The 15,960-nt window shown below is 31.7% G+C and overlaps 1 long non-coding RNA gene across 1 annotated transcript; it reads right to left on the reverse strand.

Annotated features, from left to right (window-relative positions):
* Positions 1-271: 271 nt before the first annotated feature.
* LOC143051319 (uncharacterized) lies at positions 272-8,594 on the reverse strand. The gene is made up of 3 exons (XR_012970701.1): positions 8,466-8,594; positions 1,473-1,967; positions 272-747 (listed from the first exon to the last, which is right to left on the reverse strand). It is a non-coding gene; the product is annotated as an uncharacterized LOC143051319 (long non-coding RNA).
* Positions 8,595-15,960: the final 7,366 nt, after the last annotated feature.

Consider the following 15,960-nt stretch of genomic DNA (forward strand, 5'->3'; position numbering starts at 1 on the left):
ACTCTATTGATAAGTATTTATAAGCTAACATTGACTTTATCCATATTTATTTTTACATTCGAATTTTTACTACATATTTTAAAACAGCAGTCGTTCTTGTTGAGTTAGGTTAGTGATCAAGAGTATTTTGTATCATTTAATTTTAATGACACAAAATAATACAGATTTACAAAATACAAGATATTACAGACAAAAAATAATACACACAAAAAATTAAAGATATAAAGAAAAAGTAATCGAAATATTTATGAGCAGAAAATTTTAAGTTAAGAACAAAGAAATAAAGAAAAGAAAACGATAATTACAATTACTCCACCAAAACACGAGGAGATCAAAGGTGTCCTGAAAGAGTAAGCAAAACATGATCCACATGCTGCAGCGTTGTAAGGACAAAACAAAACAATAATAAAGATATAATGAGGCCTAATTTTAGATTATGTATACCATGCACATTCATATTTTATCAAATGTGTCATAATGTTCAATGTGTAACAGCTAAACACATCTTACTGCCTTGTAAGCATTTCGTATAAAACATCCATTCACTGTTTGCAGTTTTCTTTATTAGCTGGCCTCCCTCTATAAGTTCACATTTCTTTGTTTTCAAATGAAAATTTATACCGATGCAGTTGTTATCTCTATCACAAACCATGATGCATAGTACCAAGCTATTTGCAGATGTTGTCCGTAGTAAATTCATGTTCCCATAAGTTGATTTTAAGCCACGGTAATGACCGGATGTGTGCGCTGAAAAAAAAGGAAGAACTGCTCGGATTTGTTTTCTTTACTTGAAGTTATCTCTCTAGTATGTGACAAATATAATATATATATTACTATCAAAATATATGCATGCTTTTTGGGTAAGCTTGATATGAAATATTTGATTAAGTTTTGAACAGTGTTTGTCGTTAATAAGTGTGCTTTATAGGTGTTTTTCGAATATAGCTTTTTTTATATAGACGATGGTTTTCCCGTTTGTTTTATACTAGTCAGTTTGAGGACATTGTATAGCTTGCTGTACGGTGTGAGACAAAGCTTCATGTTGAAGGCTTTACTTTGAACTATAATTGATAACTTTTTATTCATTCAGATTTGGATGGAGAGTTGTCAAATAGTCACTCATAACACTTGTTCTTATTCATGTAGAAAAAATATGATAACTTTCTTAATCAGCTGATACGAATGGCTCGTATTTTTGTTTACCAAATATATTTGATCGTTTATTAAATTATTCTGCAAGATAATTGATATGCAGCATTTTATGATCTTTATTGCTATCAAAGAACCTTTCGCATAGTTCAGAACATGAGTGAGATATGAGCAACTCGATATTAGCCAACTAAACATCCATTATAAAACAGTTTGCCGCTGGATATTTTATTGACTCTCATTAATGTAAATGATCTATTTCGATCTAAGTACAAATATGTTTTAATAGTTTAGTTTAAACATCCTTAAAATCATAATCATACCTTTATGGTTCACAATCCATGTGGCATCATTTCCCCATCCTGATCGGACACCAATACCACGAATGTCAAGTGTTTCATCACTTGTCCAATCAAATACTAGGTTTCCAGAATCCGTCAGAAGCACAAAACGATCGTCTGAAGGCCATGATAAATTGAAACTTCGGAATGCAGTACAACTCAGTAGATTCGGAGTTGAATAGTGGGGTGCACTAATTATATTACCAGGATTCCTTGTCAACCAAACATACGAAATAAGATTGGAATTTCCACCAAAAACAATCTCTAGAAACTTTGTTGATGTCAATGTGTATGTTTCTGATAGTAACATAAAAACATTATCACATGCTTTGATACTAAACAATAAATATCTGTTCGTAATTTCAGGAAAATCGTATGTTGACAATTTCGTATAGTAATTATATATATCGGGTACATTCCATGAGTTGATATTTCCACTATTCAATGTTTTAATCCACAAATTGTCAAGAGGTTGTCCTGGGAATCATAAAATTAAGAACAATCTTTAACTGTACACTTTCTACAGTGAGATATCGATCTAAAGAAAGCTTTCACATCAACATCATACACTCAAACCAGCTATAAACTGTTTTGATGGTTATATTTATAAATTTACTGTTTACAAATTTTTGAATTTTTTGAAATACTAAGGCTTTTCTAGGCATAGATTACCCTACCTGTATTTGGCAAAACTTTTAGGAATTTTGGTCCTCAATGCTCTTCAACTTCTCACTTTATTTGGCCATTTTAACTTTTTTGGACTCGAGCGTCACTGATAGTCTTTTGTAGACGAAACGCGCGTCTGGCGTATATACTAAATTTAGTCCTGGTATCTATGATGAGTTTTTTTTGTTATACATTAGGCTATTTATTTTCTCAATTGAATTGTTTCATACTTGAACTTTGGTGGATAGTTGTCTCATTGTCAATTTAGGCTATTTATTTTCTCAATTGAATTGTTTCATCCTTGAACTTTGGTAGATAGTTGTCTCATTGTCAATCATACCATAACTTCTTATCATTATAGAAAGATCACCTCCATGAAGAAAAACTATATCTTGTCAGATTATCCTCTACTTGTCTTGTTGTAGATATAGGTAATGATGCCATTGTGACCTCGATTCAAAGGTTAGCTCTCTTATTATGTCATGTGTCTCTTGTTCCAATGTTAACATTATAAATATGTTAGACGGTACGTGTGATTTAAGAATAGGATATAACTTTGCATTTAAATAGCATATTTACAATATTAAATCCAGATTGGTCGACACATGACTTATTTACATAATATAACAATGACTTTAGCACTGTGAGGTAATATGCTTTTCCTGCATTTTTTTATGTCAATACTTGAAACATGTACATATATGGTCAGATTTAGCGCACAGTCATTTAAAACAGCATAATAAAGGGTGATAGCAAAAGCAACTACATTTTTATTTTCAAACAAAGTATCGTTTCTTGACTTATATATACATAGATGGAGAAAAGAATGAAATGACATTCTTACAATTAAAGGGTTATCTCGTTAGTTGCTTCCTTACAGACTTTTACAGGACATCTCCTTAAATCTACCTCACAAATGAAACAAAGCACGTTATAATTGCATTCGTCCGAATTTACTTTTATCAGGAACGCTCAAAGCCAAATATGTGAAAGCCAAGGATGTATGAGAATCGAAACAGTCGAAAAACACACTTCAAAATACAAAAAAAATGTAGGATATCCATCATTGGCATAAATGCAATTATTACTATCGATAAAGACTTATTACAAAGTACTTTGCATTTAAATACATCAAATATGTATCTTACAATTAAAAAATATCAATACGTTATATGCAAGATAAGTGTATGTATTGTAATCCGTATGTTTATTATTCGTCAATTGTAACCTTAGACAATTCAGCATTTAAAAAAAACCCACATCTTTTGCAGTATTTATAAAGACCAATTGTTGATTTTATGCAACAATTTTGATTTAACGGTTTCATTGTTATTAGGTTTAAAAGTTAATTTAATTGTAGATATTTATTTTTCATGGGTTTTCTTTCCTTTTATACTTGATAATGACACCTAAAGGGTCTTCATCTACAGTTTCAATTGGCATACAAACTCAAAAAGTAATTTCACATTTTTCAGTTTTATTATAACTCCCAATTTTAGTTTTGAGTTTATGCGCACTAAGTCTCAATTGCTATGGTAGATTTATCAGATTTCAAAGTAAGTTTATTAACATAAGGTGTCTTTATGCTGACCTGTCTTCGAAATTTTACGAAAAAAAAGTACACGTCAAGTAAATACAGCATATTTACATATTTCTCAGCTACATGTGTTTTTATGAAAAAACGAGTTGATCACATGTTTCGATCAAACTGACTTCTGAGTAACGGGTAAATCACAGAATAAACATGTGTAATAAGAATTGAAAATTATATTATACGAGATTCTTATACTATGTTCCTAATTTTGTCATTTTTTTTTTTTTAAAGGGAGACGGATTTATATAAGTTGTTCTTGTTTCCGAATCCTTGTTTTTATATTGTATAATTATATTTTGTGCGCTTTTTGGAATGAAATATTGTTTAAACTAAATACAGCATAGTGACCGATAGTGGAAGTCGAAAATAAACTGACAACACCATGGCTGAAAAAGACAAATGGACAAACAGACAAACAATAGTACACAAAAAACAACAAAGACAACTAAAGACTGAGCAACACGGTCCCCACACAAATTTGTGGGGATCTAAGATGCTCCGGAAGGGTAAGCAGATACTTTTCCACATGTGGCACCCTTCGTGTTGCCAATGTAAGTATTAACCCGCTGAGAAAAGAGTATTCCTTACAACAAAAGAAACTTACAACTTCAGAAAATACGAATACGGATATATATGTGATTGCTATGCATTTATTAGTCAGACATGTGGATATTTTCATTATTCTGCCCAAATAAAACTCAACAACACATGTATGTGTCCATACCAAAGATCAGTCTAAATTGATTATTTGTGCTGCCTGAAACAATCAGAATGTAATGAAACAAGGTTCTTGATTCAAATTCAGAATATGTTTAAATATGACATTGGTACCAATAAACAAGTAATGTGATGTGTTCAATTTATCGACACCATGTTAAATTGAACATGTTGAAAGCGTTTCCATTACCTTATCTTCCTTTTACACTTTTTCTGAAAGCTCTGAAGATATTATCGTTGCGATATAGTACATGTCGTAGAAAAAAATCCGAATTTGATTCCGAATCCCATAGCTGAATTATGTAAATTTGTACTACTTCATTGATATAATCTTTTATTGATATATACTGTTCAAACTAAGTTTAAAGCATCTCAATAAATTTTGTCTACCTAAAACAAATGTATTGTATCATATGCTGTGCAATAAACTTGTTTAGAAGAAAGTAATAATATGACTGTAAAACATTTTCCGTTTTTTTTTCAACAAAGAATTTTAGGAGACATGACCTACATTGTAATTCAAAGAAAACAAGTTTAACTTATGGTTTTGATAATTGTAAAATATTGATTTATAGAGTTTTTGAGACTTCCCTTTTTCTTTTTAATAAAAATTTGAAGACGAGGTATGATTGTCTATTAGACATCTCTCTACAAAAGTCCACATGAAGTAGAAGTTAGCAACTATAGGTCACCTTACGGCCTTCAACAATGACCATTTAAGCGATAAAGTTCCCCGACATGACAAATGTATTAAAATGCAACCGAGAAAACTAACTACCTGATTGATGTTCAATGAATAGAAAACAATAATGCAGCAACAGACGGAAACCACTGAATTACAGGCTACATTTGCGACAGGTACACACACAATCTTGCGAGGAGTTAACCAATAACCCGTGACAGTGATGAACTAACACAATATAAGATACATAATTTAGGAAGTAACTACAAGGAGATAACTCTGTAAAAATCAGCTGAACGTTTTAATCACGTTATATTGTTTAGGAAATATTAAGCTACTCAATGATCAAAATTAGTGTTTGTCAAACTGTTATATATCCAATGAAAAGGAGAAGGTTCAGTAAGACCCCTTTTTGGCCTCAAAATATAGCAGTTTTACAAAATTGTGAAAATGTAATCTTTTAGATATTTACTGAAAAGTAGAATGCTTCTGCTACATAAATATGGGCTGTTTTTGACAATACAATGTACATATATCGGGTACTAGCATCATTAAGTCATGCTAAATTACTGAAATCTTCACAATTTTAGCATCTTATTTAAATTTTAGACGGTTTCCGTCTTAAATGAAAGTGGCCGCATTCGTGTTCATTCATAATATTGAAATGTAAGTTGTATTTGGTGATAATACATAACATATGTAAAGGTCGAGGATGAACACGGATGCGGCCACTTTCATTTTTGACAAATACCATCTGAAAAGTGACGTTTTTTTGCATATTTGATGGATTTTTCATATTTAAGCTTGAATTGGAGCGTTTTCAATGACTAAATCAGTTAAAATCTTTCCCAAAAACTTATTGAATCAATTGAAATAGATACTTAAGTGTTTAAAAAGTGTCCAAAATCTTTCGTTAGATGATTTTGAAATTTGAGGCCAAAATCGGCTCCTTTTTCAATAAGGATTCTGGTTCAAGTTTTTTGAAATTTTTACATTTTTGTCAAAGGGTCAAAGTAAATATTTTGTCGAAATTTTATGAAAATTAAACGAACTAAATTAATTTTAGTCAAGGTGTTTGGTACAACCTTAAGTACAGGTTTTGCTTGTTAACTTGATTTGTCTATTAACGTGTGCTGATCATCGGTAAACTACTGTCGCTTTAATTTATGCATCCACTATAATGGTGTATTACTTTACGACTTTACAATATTTAATACCGAAAGGGTTAGTTGAACAGCACAATCCGAGGCACATGACTTTACCCCAAGTTTTTGGTGGGGTTTGTGTTGCTCAGTCTTTTGTTTTCTATGGAATGTTGTGTGAACGGTTGATTTACGTGTGAAAAAATATGGAATACTCGAAAGGATAAACATCCCCAAACTGACTGTCTAGTTCAATTGCTCAAGCTAGTGCTTGAAAATAACAACTTTATTTTCAACGACAAGCACTTTTTACAGATTGACGGAACTAGTATGGGAACAAAAATGGCACCTTCTTTTGCCAACATTTTTATGGGGGATCTCGAAGAACGCATCCTTTTGAGTGTGCCATACAAACCCTTGTCATGGCTCCGTTTTATTGATGATATTGACATGAAATGGAACGATACTGCAGAACATTTGCAAGATTTCCTAGATCATTGTAATCAGTTCCATCACTCAATTAAATTTACATCTGAATTTTCAAGCGAGAAAATTGCTTTTCTCGACACCACCACATTTGTAAAGAACGGGGTCATGACAACTGATCTCCACACAAAGAAAACTGATAAACACCAGTTCCTTTCTCCAAAAAGTTGTCACCCGAAACACTGCTCCAGGAGTATACCTTACAGTCAAGCCATCAGACTAAAGCGAATTTGCTCCTCGGAATCCAAACTTAACTATCGTTTGGGACAACTAAAAACACAGCTGAAATCAAGAGGATATAAAACCAAAAACATCACAGACGCTTTTGATAAAGCCCAAGAAAAAGATCGAGCTAGCCTCATGGAATACAAAGATAAGACGACCCGTGCAGATAGAATTCCGTTTGTTGTAACCTTCCATCCCGATTTGACAAATATTTCATCTACTATCCGAAAGCACTGGCGTCTTATCGAAAATGACTCTTCCTTAAAAGAAATTTTTCCATCACCTCCTGTTATTGCCTATCGCAGACCCAAAAATCTCAAAGACATACTTGTGACATCAAAAGTAAAGAAACAAGAAACTTCTAAATTTGGGTGTTACAAACAATGCGGTAGAAGCAATTGTAAGTGCTGTAAAGCCGCCAACACTGACCACTCTTTCAGCAGCACAGTAACAAAGCAGCGATACAACATCTATGTTACATCTAATTGCAAAACGGAAAATAGTATTTATATTCTTACTTGTGGAACTTGCAAGCTGCAGTATGTTGGTGAAACAGAAACTACATTCAACATCAGACTTAACAATCACCGGTCGTTCTATACAAAAGGAAGAAACTGTCCAATTACGAGACACCTCTTAAGAACAGGACATACTTTTGATAATATCACCTTTCAAATAATTGAGGTAAATCAAAATTGGGACTTCGAAACGAGAAAACAGAGAGAAAGGTTCTGGATGCATCAGCTACGTACTCTTGAACCTGATGGACTTAATGAGAGGGATGAAAAACAGTTCTACCCAAAACCAAAGGAATAAATCATGAATTTCATTCTATTTAACTAAAACAACTATTTGTTTAGATTTAAAAATTGTTATGTACAGTAAACGGCAAAAATATGTTGTATATACCCCATCAATCAATATATTAAACTTTTACACAAAAACGTCAAGCTACAAAGATATTTTTTGTCATGCATCCGATTTCACCTAGATAGATGTACACGCCCGATGAAGCTAATTTGTTTAGCGAAATATTGCGTGATTAATATATAAAATATAACAACTAATTTTATAACACTCATTAGTGTGTTAAAGTTACATTCTTAGACACTTATATAATTTAATTTAGTAACTGCATCAGTTTATTTACAAACTGATCCACACCTAGATAGATTGAATGTTGATTGTTGCTATTTTTAGACACTATATATATATATATATATATATATATATATATATATATATATATATATATACTTGTATATTGTTAGACTGTATCCTTTTATTTGTTAATATCTTTCATTGATGACAAATGTGCATACAAACATTTTAAATCATATTTATACGTCATAATACTTTGTGCTTAAACTAAATCATTTAGTCCATAAATCTGTCTTACCTGCTTTCGAATGAATGATTAAATTACTGAATTATTCTGAGAACATATTATATTTAATACTTACCAAAAGTATAAGTTATTGCAACAAATAAAAAGCTACTAGATAACTTCATATTTCTTTATCCTGTCCAATACATCATAAACCTATGCAGTAAGCCTCGCTACGTTACTTGTTTTTAACGGACAAACGCTATCCAATCACGTTAGGTGTATTCAAAACCTAATACAGTAATTTCAATACCATCTTTAATACTGCGGTTTGTTTGGTTAGTATAGCACCGACGTCTTAAATTAAAAAATAATATAACAATGAACTATTTCTGTATGTGATTATATATACGGATTAGTAGTCGCTGCATGTGCATTTTCTTCCTTGTTGTCACATCAAAAGATCCATAAGGGTTCCTAATTATCTTGTATGACTAATATATTCACGATTTCATAAAATAAAATAAAATTATGCAATAACTTCTTAATATTTTTTAACTTTACGCAATCAAATAGTGTTTTTAACAATTTTCAGTTTGTTACAATCGAACAAATGTTATATAAATCATGGACGGTATTCATTATATCAGTTTTTCTGCTTCAATAAATACACTATGTCATCTTCATTATTGATAGAAATCAGAAATACAGCAATCGAAAGCAAAAATTGAACTGTTCTGTTGTCTATTGAATTAAGTTTCTAAAAAAGTTGGGGTTTCTCAATTTTTAGTTTAATTAGTTTAATTAGTCCTTTGTGAATTATTGTTTGGAAATACTTTTGTTGTAGTTTGAATGTAGTTTTGTCTCTCCTTTGATCTTATGGCCAGGGATGTGTCTTTCCTTTGTTTGACTGTGGTTTTCTCTCTCCTCCCTTTGTCTTAGGACTGTAATTTTGTCACTTCTTCTTTTGTCTTTTGACGGTGTTTTTGTCTCTCCTTCTTTTGCCTTTTTATGCGGTTTTGCGGCTCCCTCTTCGTGTCTTGACTGAGCTTTTATCTCTCCTTTTTTATGACGATTTGTTTTTGTCTTTCCTTCTTATTTCTTTTGACTGGTTTTGTACATTTGACCTGTACCAAGTCAGGAATATGACAGTTCTTGTCCCTTCGTTTTTGATGCGTTTTGTTATTTGATTTTGATATGTGATTATGGACTTTCCGAATTGATTTTCCTCTAAGTTCAGTATTTTTGGGATTTTACTTTTTATGAGAACATCTAATGAATCACGAGACAATCTGATGAAACAAGAGGAAATCTGATAAATCATGAGAAAATTTGATGAATCATAAAGAAATTTTATGCGTCATGAGGAAATCTGATGAATCATGAGGAAATTTTATCAGTCATTAGGACATGTGAAGAAATGGTCAGAAAAAAATAACGTTTTGCGATGAGATTATTAATTATAACGTCAATACCATGCACTATTGAAAATATTTTTTCAAAACGAATTGAACATTTTGAGGAAAAGGGAATGGATTTTATTATTTGATTTCGAGTCTTGCTTTTTTTTTAGAATATTTATTAATTTTTGTCTTTACAAGTTTTTATCTATAAAAAAAAATCACCTGGACCTAGCTATGATATCCGATATTTTGACATCTTTCTTTGAAAAGAAATAATCAATGAGAAGCTGCTTTCTTAATTTCAAGAATCTGTTGGTTACGGTTTAATACCAATATTTCTATTTACTGTTTTGTCGATACCCGGATCAGGTTAAATTAGTTGATTGATAATCAATCTTAATTCTTAATCTAACCGAATGTAACAAAGTTGATTGATGGACGCTAAATTTATATTTTTATTTACAGATGAAAAAAATACAGTTTTTTACTGCCAAAATCTGCAAAGACATTTTATTGAAAAGAAAATGTATTTGATATTGCTAATTTAAGTGTACATAATGTATATACATTTTATATAGTCTCTCATAACTCTCTTATATGTTTTATGTTATGTTTTTTTTAACTATTTGTATGTTTTATAAAATGAAGTGGTAAGACTTATATATATTGTTTTGTGTTGTGTTGTCTTGATTTTCGATTTTAATATGACCTCAAATTGAGTTAAGCAATTACAACATCTTCAACAAAGAAAATAACAGAAAAGCGATTGAAAACAATGCTCTTCGTCTGGCGTTTATTCAAAATACAAAATGTAATCATGGTATCTATTATGAGTTTATTTACAACCACTGGGTCGATGCCGCTGCTGGTGGAGTTTTAATTCCCGAGGGTATAACTAGCCCAGTAGTCAGTACTTCTGTGCTGACATGAATTATCATTGATATGGTCCTATTTATAAATTTACTGTTTATAAAATTTAGAATTTTTGAAATACTAAGGCTTTTCTACCTCAGGAATAGATTACCTTAGCTGTATCTGGCACAACTTTTAGGAATTTTGGTCCTCTATGCTCTTCAACTTCGTACTTATTTTAGCCTTTTAAACTTTTGTGGATTCGAGCGTCACTGATGAATCTTTTGTAGACAAAACGCGCGTCTGAAACGCGCGTCTGGCGTATATACAAAATGTAATCCTGGTATCTATGACGTGTTTATTTTCATATAGCATTTTAAGAATAGCTCACAGTAGATGTGCAGATCGATTGACAGAATAGCTCTTAGTTGATGTACAGACCGATTGACAGAATAGCTCTCAGTAGATGTTCAGACCGATTGACAGAATTTCTCAAAGTAGATGTGCAGTCCGATTGACAGAATAGCTCTCAGTAGATTTGCAGACCGATTTAAAGAATAGCTCTTAGTAGATGTGCAGGCCGATTGACAGAATAATAGAATTATCAATAATAAAAATATTCATTTCATTTTAAAAGCTTTGCATTCAGGTTGCATGTCCGCAGATGATTTATGACTTGTTTCTTTATAAAAAAATTTTAACATCATAATAGTTTTACATTATTCCTGAACACACTGGTTAAGGAAACAAAGCTTACAGAATTATACAATTTCATATTTCTTCTGGAAGGTGCATAGACATCTACAGTTGTATGATGAAAGAGACATAACTTATGTATGTGTTATTATCGTAGGCAAGTCAATCAAAAAGATACATATACAAATGACAGTTCTAATAAATTATTTATCGTTTTTGACTTGATTCTTAATAATGACTTTGTCAATTTTGGTATTTATCTTATGTTGAATAATTATTGTCACGTCTTTGTTTCTTAATTCGGACATATGTACTCATTAGTTTCAATTTTAAAACTGGTGTGCTAATACTTCAAACGATTTAAGAAGCAATAACGTCAACCGATTTGAATAATTGGCTAAGATAAAAAAGAAAACTTTTGTTGGTTATAGCTTATATTGGACAGATAATTATCGATAACGATAATCAATCTTGAGAATTGTCAAATAAAGAAAGAAAATAAATATTAGTGAAGTGTTTCTTTCGAGCTTTGTGGTTTTTATTTCAATTAACAAATAATCTATTTACTTGAACAATATAATAGAAATTCTATTTACTTGAACAATATAATATAAATTCTATGTCCTTGCTCCACATTTTTGTGGATTATACAAGCCATTGTGTTTACTGGATACGACAGAGAATGCAGATTATACAGGATTCGAGAAACTTACTTAAATAACACATTAATCGCTCTGAAGTCACAGTGTTGTGTAGTTATAAGATACAAATTACAAAAATACCGAAATTAAGTCAGTGTACTAAGTGTGCATTTGACAAATTCATTTCTCAACAGAAGTTATCTAAACTTAAAAGATAAAAATGCGAAGATAAAGAACATTGAACAAAAATTAAAAACAAATTAAAAGTGAACTTTAATGATAACGGAGGAATATCTTTGAAATAAGAGGAAACAAATTCATTTCTCAACAGAAGTTATCTAAAATTAAAAGATAAAAATGCGAAGATTAAGAACATTGAACAAAAATTAAAAACAAATTAAAAGTGAACTTCAATGATAACGGAGGAATATCTTTGCAATAAGAGGAAATATTACTCTCACATTTTACAAATTTTAGTCGCATGACAAATTTTAAAGAAGCAATGGTTAGAGAATACCATGCATAAAAATGTACCTGCTACATGTACAAGCCTAGGAACTGTATTGGTTTTTTAAATGAAGTGGCGCAGAAGTAGCATTGGCGCAAATAAGTTGTGGCGCAAATGAGTTCATTTTTTGGCGCAAAAAGATATCGCCCAAACGTTGTACAGCAGAAAAGCTGATTGAACATTAGTTAGAATTTGTCACGCCCTCATGAATGGGCGTACGTCCTATGAAATAACTTTAGCAAGCTTCCATTGCAATTATTTTACGCACAAGAAACTGTATTGTCTTAACACAACAACAAAAATAATTCAGTCTATTTTGCGTTAAACGTGAAATGAAGCCACAGATTCGTAATTTTCAAAAATAGTTCACTTTCGGTTGATAAAATGTAGAAAGTCTGAATAGAAATATATCAATTATGTCCAGTGTGCGTTTAAAAACGGGCTTTATTTTGACATTTTGAGATACTAAGAACTTGTTTTAAGTGTAAAGAATTTTAGAGGTCAATATGACTTTTAATCAGTTGGATTTTCAATTTTAATAAAAGATGTGTTTGGTGTTCTTCTTTTCTTTGAATTCATATCATTATTCTTTCATATTTCTCATTTTCTTTTGAAATGTTTGTTTGAAGATGAATAATTTAACATTTTTATACTTAACATTTAACATTTTACTCTGGGTTTATAAATATCATTGAAAGTACAACATCTAACAAGCGATAAACATTGCTAGAAGAAAATGAGCCACTCTTCTTAAGGTTGAGATGGAATATGTTCGTTATTAGATTTTATCAGTTTAACACTCGAAATCCCTAATACCGTCAAATGACAAGCACGAAAAGTGGCGAAACTGAACTTCCAACAGCGGGTGATGATTTCTAATCATGCAATATTTTTGCAACGGATTTTTTAAATGCAATGTAAAATTTACTTATATAGACATTTTGTATCCCGAATTACTTCTTTGTTAAAACTATAATGCACTATTTCATGGTACACCAACCGAGAAGTAAAATGAAATATGGTAATTGTTTCATGATATGTTTAAGCCATCATTTGTGACTTTCCTGTTGATCGTTTAAAATACTGCACAATAATGAATTAACATATACGTTTATACACGAGCTTTAGAATGATCGTGATCGCATAATGTAATGGACTAATTTCATTATTTTCTACTGTCACCCTTTAATAACCGATGGGCATTCCACTCCCTTTTGAAATCGAATATGAAGTCATATGCACGAAATTGTTTGTCTGACGTAAAAATACGTAGTCTCATATATCACGGCTACATTGACACACACAGTGCACTGATTCTAAATAATATTTTTTACGTTTTAAACTGCGTTTTTAGAAAAAGAGACTTTATAACTATATATTACAATAAGCATATTTAAAGTACGTCGACATGCCGCTGATTTTATGAAGGCATGTCAAACTGTCACTTCTACTAGTATCAAATCAACGGTTCTATCGCACAGAGAAGCTCGAAACAATTTGATTTATAAAATGACATTGTCATAGTTTTAGGACACTGTTGTTATCTGTATCAACATCAAAGAGTATTGTACTTTATTGTCGGTTTTGTGGACAGCTGATTCGAAATAATGTCGATTTCGACAACGAGCTTTGAAACCGCAGAGAAAAAGTTAAGTGCGACTTTATCCACTAGCAACACATGTCCACAAACTGTGACAAAACTTCGGGTACATGCGGATCCCTTCTGCCTATAAGACGGCTGACATTTTCTTCATTATGACCTAGAATTATTTTCGACTTTGCCGTCTTATTTCTAAAATTACGTCGTTGATGATCTAATCACTACAACGTTTTTTTTCAAAATATTCGTTCCCGTGATTATTTCAAATTTCACCAAGGTCTCTTCTCAGGATATAAGCCATCTGTCTGGCGGGCTTTTACGTCCAGTGTTTTACTCCTCTGATGTCATACAAAAAAACATTTTCAGAAATGGAGTATTAAAAAGACAGGCGACGCATATATGCAAAGATCTCATTCTTGTATTTTCTATTTAAATTATATCAAAAAGGCAATGTAAAACCAAACAATATTTTATCCTTAACGTCTGTACTATGTTGTGCAGTCATAATCTAACTAATTATTAGAACGGATGTGATAATCTATACTTGCGTATAATATCCATTTCACCCCGATAGTACAGTGGATTATTATAGTCCCTAAGTGGCCTATTGCCACAAAAAATATTAATACTGCTCCCTATAAATAAACATATATGGGTGGCGTGCGTATTTGTTTACAAATCAACCATTTAAAATATGTCCTAAAGTTAGGACCATCCGAAGACTATCTTAAGACACCTAAACAGGTGTCCTAAAGTTAGGACGATTACTATAGTTATCAAAGGTACCAGGATTATAATTAAGTACGCCAGACGCGCGTTTCGTCTACATAAGACTCATCAGTGACGCTCATATCAATATATTTATAAAGACAAACACGTACAAAGTTAAAGAGCATTGAGGATCCAAAATTCCAAAAAGTTGTGCCAAATACGGCTCAGGTAATCTATGCCTGGGATAAGAAAATCCTTAGTTTTTCGATAAATTCAATGTTTTGTACTATGACTTTTCCTAATTTACGACATGTTTGATAAACCCACTTAGGACCAAGATACGTCCTAGTTCTAAGAGCGTTTCGATAAACAGGCCCCTGGTACTACTGTCGGTACAATGGTTTAAAAGGATGAGTTACAGATCACGTTTCGTCTCCGTTTCGGTTGACCATTATTTATGTCCTTGCACATAGAAATTGAAATAGAAACAGTAAATTATATATAAATATACTAAATAAATAAATGATTTGGAAAATACATTGAAGGTATAAAAAGTCATGAGAATTCCGAATGCAATTAGGTTATATCCGGGCACTCTGGTTCTAAACCTTGGTTCCATCTGGGTTTTCTGGTTCTGAACCTTGGTTCATTGGTTCGAAACCATGGTAACTGGTTCAACATCCGGGTTGTTTGGTTAAGGCAACCCAAATTTTTGGTTCCATCTGGGTTCTATTCTAGAACATTCTAATATTCCCGTTGAACATAACAGAAGATAACCGCAAGTCTCCGAATAAAAAGGTAAAGTAGGTCAAAGACGCTAAAATTATTTTATAACATTAAACATTTTAGCATCGACGGTAAAGGAAGCTATAAGGTATTTATCTTCTCATTTTAATTATTTTGATAAGGAAACTAGATAAAAATAAAGCATCGTATAGATTTTTAAAACAAACCGAAGTATACAGTATATCGAACATCCTTTTATTTAATTCAGTCATTTTTTTTTATTTTTTTTTCCTTTACTCATCCCTTATTTAAGTAAATATGTCTAGACAGTGGCGGATCCAGAACTTTTCCTAAGGGGGCCCGCTCCAGTCATGCTTCAATGATTCCCTATATAATCAACCAGATTTTCCCCACAAAGGGTTTGGGGGGAGCCCCCTGGATCCACCTTTGCTAGAAGTTTTAATACCACCCAATTAGGACATGTTGTTTATATG

The sequence above is a fragment of the Mytilus galloprovincialis genome, chromosome 11 (genome assembly GCF_965363235.1).
Source record: "Mytilus galloprovincialis chromosome 11, xbMytGall1.hap1.1, whole genome shotgun sequence".
Classification (NCBI taxonomy): domain Eukaryota; kingdom Metazoa; phylum Mollusca; class Bivalvia; order Mytilida; family Mytilidae; genus Mytilus; species Mytilus galloprovincialis.